We start from the raw sequence: 12,019 nt of genomic DNA on the forward strand, positions 1-12,019 counted from the left end.
ACCCCAATATTAGAGGCTGTTTCTCTTTTGCATGCTCACTAAATAAAGTTAAACAGTGATTCATCAAAACCATGAAGGAATTTCACAATTCCTGGAGACTAAGTTGACATTTTAAAACAATAGGGATCTCATTACATGGCAGTAAGTTTCTCACGGGCAAATCCAAGTAACTTAAAGAAAATTTCAGAAAATCTAAAACTAATATGTATTTATGGTGCCCTTGAGAGGATATATATTTGATATAAAATAAAATTTTGACACTGGCCAAATATTTTAGAGGAACGCTTTCTACTCTTGAGAGCCACTCTAAAACACCCAAATGGTATTTAAGGAATGTGTATTCACTTCATATGTGCAAATAAAGAATGAATGACTTGAAGATATGCATGCAAAAATGGTAACTCACCAAATCAGCCTCTGTTTCTGAAGATGTTGATATAAATGACTGCTAAGTTTGCTTGGGACACTGCTCTTTCTCATGTTGACTTTCATTTCGCTCTGTTGTTAAACACTACCACTACCAAAAAAACACCAAACAACAAAAATAATTTTTTTTCCAGAAATATATATAAAAATATAAAATAATAAACTGAAGGCCAGAGTACAGTTTCAAGCTTATCATTCAGAATCATTAATTAATCTTCCTGGCACAAGGCTTGTGATTATACTTTCCTGGATATAACTGAGTGTGATCAAGGGCACAACACAGTCTACATGCCAACACATAGTCTAAGTGAAGGCAATCTCTCAGAGAAGAAAAGTTTACCTGTACCGGTATTAGCAATGCCATCTTGAATTTTGAATGAGAGAATAGCTCTTCATCTCTCCTATTTACCTCACTACTGAGGATAGGTGTACATTAAGGTGCTTGAAAGAAGACTTCAGCTCGTGGTGGTTACACTGGAAATTGGCTGTAAGTCATCAGGAATTTAGGTGTCTTCTGTTAGTGTGGTTCCCTCTTGAGCTAATGAGCCCTGCTGAAAAGGGTATTAATGACAGTCTTTAGGCTTTTAATACACAACTTTCAATGCCTCAAATGAGATGCTGCAAAAAGCAAGCTAAGCAGAGAATCAGAGAGAAGCAGCCTGACCTTATTCTTTTGGCTACAGAATGAGCTACAATGGAGATGAAGTAAACAGACATTTTGCTTGCTCCATCTTGCAATAATACAGATTGTACTATGCAAATCATCTCTAGGCCCACACACAGATTCACAAGTAAGAATACAAGAATTATCATCTAGGACGATCTAATCCATTATTATTGAAGTAGTTTAAAACTTTCACAAGTTATAGAGCTTCTCAGCTGTGTAGCGATGTTGGAATATAAACTGCTATCTGATGATCTGTGTAGCAGTGTCTGTGCTGAACATCAGGTATACCCAGAATATTTACAGTTTGTCTTTCATACTCAGTAATGTCCTGAAATAATACTATACAATAATACCCTAATACCAAAGCCTTGTTAATGTTGCTCACATTAACTCTTTCACTTCCAAATTTGCTTTTGAAGAACTTTACATTTTAAAGGCTACATATAGAAGAAAGTTAAAAACTAAGGAATTTCTTACTTGAAACTCTATATTTTCTCTTAATATTGTGGTCTGTGAATTCTCTGGAATACCTTATTTTTAAAACAATAAAATCGTGATGGCTGGTCTGCTACTCCCTTGTAGACTCACTGTGACATTTTAGCTTCCCTTGCAAATCCGATCACACTCACATAATTCTCTGTGGGCTTGTTGGGGAAATTTTACACCATTGCATTGCTCACCATCCCCTGAACATAGATTTGGATGCACATAGAGGAGCAAGTACAGCCAAGCAAGGAGTGGCAAAGTGGGTGGGAAGGTCTTCCTCCTCGTCGTTCCCCACACCATACAAAGCATATGTGGCATGTAGGAAATGATGTAATTGTGGACGTATATAATTTGCAACGTGTTTATTGCAGCACTAAACTAGTACTTAGGTGTCCAAGGTGCATTGTAGATGGAATTTAGGTGTCTAGATTCAAAAAACTCCACCCAATCTGTTGAGGTACCTGAGATGCCAGCTATTTTTAACCATATCCTAAATTATTGCCTTCCAGACTGAAGGGAAGGAGTGGAAAAAGTGTGCCTCAGTGTGTTGGCTATGCAGCAGTTCAGGGGAATACGCTGGAGGTAATGTCTCATACACAAGTCACAAATTAGTGCATATGAATTGGAAATGAATTGTTTTCTCTTTCACTGTCTCAGCTTCCTTTTCTTGCACCTACATTCTGACAGAAAGTTTCAGAGACTGTCTTTCTCTCAAATTTGTCTTAAATATTTCTCCTCCACTTTTCACTGTGGCACATCTTGTACCACAAACAAACCTAAAGTCACCTTCTCCTGGCGAGGATTAACCTCATGCATCAGTTTAGGTTAGGGGATGACCTGCTGGAGAGGAGCTCCGTGGAGATGGACCTGGGGGTCCTGGTGGACAACAGGTTGGCCATGAGCCAATAGTGTGTCCTGGTAGCCAAGAAATCCAATTGTATCCTGGAGAGCATTTATAAGAGCTTGACTGGCAGGAAGAACTTTTATACAGTAAGGGTGTGGAGACTGGAATAGGTTGTCCAGAGAGGATGTGGAGTCTCCTTCTTTGGAGATATTCAAGACACAGATGGATGCCTACCTGCGCAACCTATTGCAGGGAAACTGCTTTGATGATCTCATGAGGTTCCTTTCAACCCTGTGATTCTCTTTTAGATTTTTTCACATATCATATAAACTGTGGTTATTGTATTATTCCTTCTCTTTTGTGATTGCTTAGCTAGAAAATCTGATGTGTAGTCCTTTTAGAGCTCCAATCTTTTTTTGCCTCTTCCATGAACTTCCTCTAATTGCTGTACATCTTTCTATGACTGGGGCATGAGGAGTTAAATGCCTTCTTTCTGGTGCTGACTTAGTAGGAACACTGTTACAAACCACTTATACAATCATGAAGTGGTAATAATAAAATAAATACCCTTTTAAGTGGAAAAAAATACCTGTTAACTATATGCAGAAATCAAAATACACGGAGACCAAATGAAAACATAGTTCTCTATTGCTCTAAAGAGATGATGGAAACATAATGATGTAGTAGAGAGACATTTCTTTGTGGAAGTAACTTTCTTTGAATATGTTTACTAACTCAAAGTTAGGACAGAGAGTAAGAGAGATCATGCATCTAGAGCAGCAGACACTGCATTTGTACCTGGAGAATGCAAGTGCAAAATGACTGCATTTCAATGACAAGTGCCTCTGTTTTTAACTCAAATGATTATTACTATTAGTTTTGGGAACTAACAAAATATTTTCTTTATTCTTACATATATTCTTATTATTCTTATATACACTTGTACAATGTACATAGGTATATGCACAAAACATATATCCATATGTATGAACATATACATATGAACATATACATGTGAAAACATAAATATAAAACATCATATAATGTCCTTTCCCTGGAGCAGACTTTTTTTTTCAGAATTTAGAATTATTTATGTGTATATTCTACTTCCAAAGTATGTATCATTATCATTTTGGAATTTTCAAACCTGTGTAGAAAGGGTTAACTTTTTTTTCTTCAAATTAAATCTTGGTTTATTTCTTGTCAAGAGGTCAATGAAAGCCATTCTAGTCTCCGTTTATTTCAGTCTCTTTTTACAGAATTGTTCACATGTCAAGCATGCATTTCAGCAACAGTAATTAATTGATTCAAAACATTCTGTTGATAAACTAGGACAGAGTGGAGCAGAATTCTTGATGAGGAGAGGCAGATTCTGTCTTACAACAAACTGAAAATCTAAACTAAATATGCATAGCATGGGAAAGGAAGACAAAGGAACAAAGGACACCTAGAAGCATGTAACTGCATATAATCTGTCTGTAAGAATAAGTTTCTTCCAGTGGGTCTAGGTAAAAGGAACTGAAGGAATGAAGAAAGATTGAGATACTCTGTGGGGACATCTGTCTGCATTTATGGGTCAGTTCTTTTACATAACAATGGCTATAGCAAGGTTGTACCAAGGCAAAAGCATGCAGTCTCTATCAGGAAAATGTGCAGAGAAGCAGCAGTAACAGGTGTGCACAGGATCACTCATGGGGATACCACTGCATGGAAGGTCTTTATCATTCATTGACCATGTTGGTTATATGAATACTTCAGTCATAGAGAGATGAACAGAAACTATCAGAACTATCTAGTGGTCTTTTCCACTTGCATTAGCTGTGGACAGACATGTTCTGTCACATGTCCACAGACATTTAACCATCCAGTCCCACGTCCCCCACACAGCAAATCTTGGTCCACCCACAACTCAATGTTAAATTTATAATTAATAAGCACATTAAAAATCATTCAATTTGCATAAATGAAGGATAGACAGAATGGCTTTATGTTGTACAAAAATCAAATTTTTAATTAAGAAGTGACCAATGTTCTACTGTAAAAATTACAAAAATAATTAAAATACTTAATCTAAGAGATTATTTTGTGGGGATTTAAAAGCATATTTGTGATTGGAAATGAACAGTGAACCTTAGACTAGTTTAGATGACAAATACTTATATGGAATCAATGCTTTTTTCAGGAAAAAAAAGGATTAATTTTTCAGAAGAAAAGCACTTCCACACTGTACTGTTTTGTGTCTAGTGGAATGCTCACACTGTTTCTATTCTTACAGTTAATTGTTATGAGAAACCTGTTTGTGTTTTCATTGCAGTAACTGGAATGTCTTGTTCTTCAATAAGAGCTCCTCAGGACTGTTTGCTTGGCAACCTCTTGTGCTTTTTAGCTAATGCATGAGTAAGATAAGAATAATCAACTTAAATATTTACATTGGACATTTCCAATGGTTAGTTCCAATTCACAGTGTTCAGAGAAGCAGGAAAAGACACTGCACTCTGTACTGAATTGTGTATCTTGAAAATCTTTTAGTTGTTAATATTTCCATTCCCAGTGTGATACTGAAAATCCTTAAGACATTAATGACATACCCCTGAAGACAGGCTGACTTGAGGTTGTCTAGGTGTTGCTAATAAAACGGCATAGGAGATCAGAGAAGTGCTGGAAGCTCGGCCTCTAGGTGCAGTGCAGCCCTCTCTCTAACTACATTGTTATCTTTGAGGTTAATACCCATGTACACTAAATATTTGTAAACCATTTAAAATAGTTTAGCAGCAGCAAACTCCACACCAGGCATGCCCAAAATTCCAAATTTTTTAGATTCAGACTAAAGAAACTGAAAGCTCCTTATTTTAGGAGTTCCTTGTTAAAGAACAGATCACACTTTATGGTAATTCTCAAATATCCCCTGTGTGAAGAAATCAGCTTGTAAAGAAACACAAAGCACACAGTGAACAGAGAGTAGTGGCACTGAGCTGTCTTTGTTAAAGGGGAGTGTTTTCAGAACGCCGTACAAGATTTGTAACATTCTGCCTTTCCAACATTTATGTTGCTACATACAGGACATTTTCTGAGGCTGAAAAACTATGAGAGAGGAAAGGAATTTAATGATCAGAACTAGGCACACAACTAGATGGTTCATTAACTTCTGTTTGCTGTTAAATGCCATTGAAAAAATTTACCTCGGCACACAACCTACTCCCACTCAAAAGGAGTCTGTAGGTAATACTGTAGTGGAATAATTTTGTGTCTTTCTTGAGTGTGCTGCTTCTCAGTACCCTAATTCATCATTATTTAGTCATTCATTTAGACTTCAGTACTTTTCCCGCAAATATCATTTCCAATTTAGTAAAATTTGGCACTAGATGAAGTAAATACGAGGTGGTGTTACAGTAGAAATAAATATTTCAGTAATTACCTCACAAATGTTTGCTTCCATTAAACACAAACTGTTCAGTGCAGTTTCTACTTTATCATCCTTGAAATGGGCAATTTCAAAACTACTGAAAGTCAAATAGTTTCTTGCATTGTAACTTTGACTGCTTGAGAAATTAAATTTACTCTTCCATGAATTATGTCTGCTTTATTGTCTTATACTACACAATATGTGTCTTCTCTCCATTCCCCATTAGAGTCAATTTCTCTCCGTTCCTTGGAAAGCAGTTTGATATCTGCTATTCCGTCCAAACAGCAACAACTAAACAATATGTCAGAATCTAGACTTTGCTCCAAACAAGAGCCTAATCAGTCCACCCCATTGACATATTTGAACCATTTATATCATTATGAATGAATTCTCTCTTGAATATTCCATTTAGTAGCTGATGGTACTGCCCTGTGTGAGAGAGATCTTGGTTACATTTTTGAGTGCTGGAATGCCCCACTGTAAGGTGTCATTGATACTATTCCTCACAGCTCTCATTGGAAATAAAATAAGATAAATTGCTCTTATTTCATTACAGATTTCTCAGACTGCATCCTGAGGAACATCTATTATTCAGGTTGTTTCACTCTGCTCCCAGTTAAGTGATTTTTAAAACCTTTTTTCTTTTTTTTTTTGCTTGTCCTCCAAAGTAGAAAAATTTTCATTCTATCACTATTTCCACAGAAGAATTTCTGATTTAAGAGACTGACTAGTTAAATCTTATCAATTTCTTCAAATTAGGTGTTCAAGTCAGGCAATGATCACAGTATCATGGAATCATTAAGGTTATAAAAGATCTGTAAGATCATCTATTCCAACAGTCAGCCCATCATCACCACACCCAATAAACCATGTCACTCAGCACCACATCTCCATATTTCTTGAACACCTCCAGGGTCAGTGACTCCACCACCTCCCCAGACTGCACGTTCCAATCCCTTACCACTCTTGAGAAGAAAATTTTCCTACTCTCCAACCTGAATGGGTCATGAATGAAACCAGAGAGGATGTTTGTACCTAATCAGTAACAAGATCTCTCTCTCTATATATATACCTGCATCTACATATTTTTTAAAAGACAAGAATTGAAGAAAATCAGGTACTTTTATAAGGATAGTGATTATTAATATAATAAAATAAACTCTGTGCATGATCCAACACTTGTGAATGCTATTACTTACTTTTCAGTCAGTAAAAGTGATTATTTTTGTTCAGAAATGAAAATGAAAATGTCATGAAAAGGACCAAAGCTTATTTTTAAGTGACATCTTTCTGCAAGATATCTTCAAATGAAAATCCTCCAGTATTTATGTCCGTTGGACTTCCTAAACTAAGACCCACTTACAACAAAAAGCTGTTTTTGACACTTCTGACAAAGAGTAAGGTCTAACTTGGGCAGAGATGAGGAGAAAAACATATTTTGTTTTAATTTAAAATGCAAAATTATATTTTGGCACAGTATGTACAGATAACAAGATCATGTAATGACCCCAATTTAGCTATTAATTTCTAATAAATATTCAAAATATAAAATATAATCAATCAAAATAATAAACAATCAAAATATAAAGCATGAAACCTGAGTACTTTCGGACCTGCTAGCCAAACAAATAATTTGTTTTCAGGGCCAAAATTTCATCTGCCATATTATATATGAATGCAGTGTTGTCTTTGTTCAAATCACTGTGGGAGATTCCTTCTCCATGTCAGATACTGAGATGCAGAACAGATGCTGAGACATAATATAGCCATCCATAAATCCTTAAACTAAGAGCTGTGACCAGCTATATTCTCTTAATGCAGGAGGCTCAGTTTATGCTTGTATACGGTTTCCTTATTCTCATGCCAATTCCATGTCTCATTTCTATCCTCCAGTGACCGAGAGGTGGAACAGAAATTTGAACTATTCAGTTCCAAAGGAATTATATAGTACCCCTGAAAACTTTATTTGTTGCTCATTTCTAATCCTAACTAGAGAAATCACAATAATTCAGCTACTTTCTAGAGACACGGACAGTTGTACAAGAAATATAGCAGTGTAAAGTTTATTCTCATTTGAATCTAATACTCTACAAATTAGGCCTATTCCCAAAGCTCAAATTCCAGTATTAAAATAAGTGAGTTGGAACAGGATCCAATGTATTAATATTAACATGAGAACACCAGGCATTCTGTCTTGCATCCATATTCCCAGAAGTGTAATCTGTATTCTTAGCATAACTGACAGTTTAATAATATCCCTCCTCTCCATTTCTTTTAACTAACTCAGAAAGAGGTTGATATTTTTAAGGGTGAACTCACATAGCTGGTTAACTCTGACACTCCTGTCTCGGATTTGAAAGTCTGCAGTGAAAAAGTGAATCTGGGCTCCAGCATAATTAACTAGAGCACTGATGATATATTCAGGTGTGTCAGACTGGTGAGACTTCTTTTGTGATAGCTATGAACATCATCTTGAGCATATTTCCATTCCAGACAAAAGCAAATGGGAGTTTCTTCAGGTATCCGGCATGCTTTGGTGCAGAGGGGTATCCACTGATTCTGAAGATAGGAAAGGCAAAGAACAGGGGAAAGGTGGCGTGGAACAATGTTGTACTGGCATCTTTCATGCATCCCACAATTTTGCTAGTTGCTCCTATAAAAATTTCCATGTACTAAGCTGTGTTATGTATTTGCTCAAAGTGGTAGTAGTCATATTGCTTGTAGTAAGTACTGAGTAGATAAAGTTATGGCAGCACATCTTTTACCACAAACAATCTTAAAGACACCTTCTCCTGAAAAGGAATAACTGCAAGTATTAGTACAGGTTGGACATGACTGGCTGGAGAGGGGCTCTGAGGAGAAGGACCTGGGGGTCCTGGTGAGCAACAGGTTAGCCATGAGCCAGCAGTGTGCCCTAATGGCCAAAAAGGCCAGTGGGATCCTGGGGTGCATTAAAAGCAGGTGAAGGGAGGTGATCCTCCTCCTCTACTCTGCCCTGATCGGGATTCACCTGGAGTACTGAATCCAGTTCTTGGCCTCCCTGGTACAAAAAAGACAGGGATCTTCTGGAAAGTCCCAGTCCAGTGGAAGGCCACAAAGATGATAAAGAGCCTGGAGCACCTCTCTTATGAGGAAGCAAACTGGATCTACTAAACCTTGAGAAAATAAGACTGAGAGGTGATCTTGTTAATGTTTATAAATACCTTAAGTGTGGGTCAAAGGGACATGGCCAACCACTTTTCAGTAGTCTGTGTGGACAGAACAAGGGGAAACAGACATAAACTTGAGCATAGGAAGTTCCGCACCAATATGCAAAGGAACTTCTTCAAAGCAAGGGTGATAGAGCTCTGGAACAGGCTTCACAGGAGGCTGTGGATCCTCCTTGTCTGGAGATATTCAAGATCCATCTGAATGCCTACCTGTGCAGTCTGCTGTAGGGGGGTTGGACTTGATCCCTAGATGTTCCCTCCAACCCCTACAATTCTGTGATTCTGTGAAATGTTTGCAACTGAAGGATGCTTGAAATTTAAGGTAAAGCAGTAGGAGTGGTGGTAGTCTTTTGAAATTCTACTTGTTGCCAGTTTGCTCCCTTCTCAGCTACTTACATGATCCAATTCTAAATCCGTCTCTTAAGATAGATTTATGTTATCTCTGAATTTGGCCTAATAACCTCTTATTTTAGTCCTGTTATGATGTGTTTCTTATGACCAATCTGATAGGTATCTAGTAAGTATTCATGAAGTATTGAGACTCTTACTAACAATGTTTCACCATCTGCACAGATCCAAGAAAATAATATGACTTAATTATCTGGATTTGCTGAGAGGAAAAAGTAAATCAAGGGAAAAAGCTGTTCTTTGGATCATCTAAATGATAATTTCAACTTCTTCGGACTTCGGTATAGCCTCATATTTCCTGAAATCTTTTCTAGAAGAGTCTGAATTCAAACTGAAATATCTATGACAGTAGTTTTCAAATGCTAAAAGCAGTGCAGTGGTAGCATAAACATAGCTTTATCTAGGATTGCTGAGGATGTATGTGATTTCCTGAGCATAAACTGAGCTTGTATCTGCTCAATTACCAACTGATAATTATTATGGCACTTTTGAAATGAAAATAAGTACATTTAAACAGATCCCTTTAAAACAAGATTTCTGTGATGTAAATATACCTGAGGATATTATTGTCCAATACCTTAGTTTTATGTATATTTAAAATCATCCTTGCTCTGTTGAAAGATTAGAAGGAAAATACACACATAGAGGAGTAATGATGCATAGAATGTGCTGAAATATTTGTTGCTGGCCTAGATAAGCAGTGGTGAAAGACACAGCAACTGTCTACAAGATCCAGTGTAAACATTCAAAGTAGAGAGAAAATATGCACCATAGAATGTTTCAGTATTTCATTAAGTCAGAAAGTTATTTCATATTTAATCACTTCTTATTATGGTACGTTTGTTACCTGTATCATTTCACAAACACAGAAGATGACAAATTTTCTGCTTGGGAAAGTATGTAATAAAACTCTTCCCTTGAAAAGCAGTCTTATTGTGAAAGAAAAAAGAAAACACAATTAGAGTGAGAGAAGCATTAGAGTGAGGGACAAAGCAGGCAGGGATATTCCAGGTTGAAAGCTCTGAAGAGCCATCAGGAAAGAATCTGAGACATCCTATATAAAGAATGTGTCTCAGTGTCCCAATGACAAAAAAAAAACAAAAAACAAAAAACAACAAACAAACAAACAAAAAAAAACAAAACAAAAAACCCACACCTTTTAGAGAAAAAAGCAAGAGAGACTTTTATATCTCATATGCAGTAACCTTGGAGAAGGGAGTTTAGAAAGCTAGCTAAGAAAAACAGATCACCGTGCAAATAATAAATTCAGCTGAGCAAAACCACTGATTGTTAGAATATGATTGACACTGGCTCTGGAGCCAGATGTCCTTCTGCCCTCCCAGCTGGAAAGGCCAGCTGGGTGGAGCTTCTTTAGAAAACTGGCTGCTGCCATTGTATGGCTAAAAGAAGGGTGGACACAGAGGTAAATTTTCAAAGCAGTGTGTTTATTAAGTACCCATTGACAAATACAGGCAATTGTTAGTGAACCTCCTGCACATCCCTTTGAAAATCTACCCAGTTTGTCTGAGATGTTATCTCACCATTTATACTAGAAAAGGTGGCTTCCAAGATAGAGGTGGGCTTTCCTTGACAATGGATAAAATGGGTGATCTCAGAAACCCTTTGCCTTTCTAAAAAGCTGTGTGAGGTCTACCACACTACAATTCACATTCAATTTTTTTTTTTTTTTAATTCTTGTAAGATCAAAGAATTTTTTCTTATGTCATCACGCATGACATGGGTAATGAAAGCTCTGAGAAGCTAGAATTGAGAGTTTTCAGCATGGCCTCTATATAATTCTGTAGCTTTTCAGTATTCTCATTTATGTGGGGGCAAAAGGGGGGGATGATTAAGAGTGCTTCACCTGGTAATGCTTGAACACACACCATTGTTAGTTGAGAACAAATATAACCTCACTATTATTGTACTTTACCCATGTACACTTACAATGAACAGAATCAGCACTCTGTTTCTTCATTACAGCCATGGTTGTCTTTAAAAAGTTCTGCAGCATATAGGAGCTTGTTATTAATCAAAAGCAGGTGTGAATTATTTAGGATCCCATGGAAAAATCTCTACAAAATAAAAATCACACAAGAAAGGAAGATAAACACAAATTTTCAAACTCTATTAGCATGTGTTTGGTCACACTGTTGTCTGAACATGACTGTCCAGATGGAACTTAGTAACATCAGGTCATAGTTAAATCTTGCATGAAACATGGCATGGTCATTATTTAAAGGCTTTCTTCTTTTTTTTTTTTTTTTTTTTTGTCCAGACAGTTTCACTATGCTATGAAAGATGCAACTAAGAGAAAAGACTATATATATTGTGTAAATACAAGAACAAGAATACCACTGTGGATTGAGACTATGATAAATGTTCTGTTGTATTTCAAGCAGGCATTTGGATTCCCATTAAAATGTCGGCATATTCTTAATTAAATTTGTTTTGTGGGAAAAATCTCTGTTTCATACTGAAATGGCAAATTAAACAGCAAAATACTTGTTTGAAAATAAATGGTAAAAATGTGTGAATGCCATGCCACAGATTTCATTTTTAATAAGAAAAATCAC

The sequence above is a fragment of the Tetrao urogallus genome (genome assembly GCF_951394365.1).
Source record: "Tetrao urogallus genome assembly, chromosome: 7".
Classification (NCBI taxonomy): Eukaryota; Metazoa; Chordata; class Aves; order Galliformes; family Phasianidae; genus Tetrao; species Tetrao urogallus.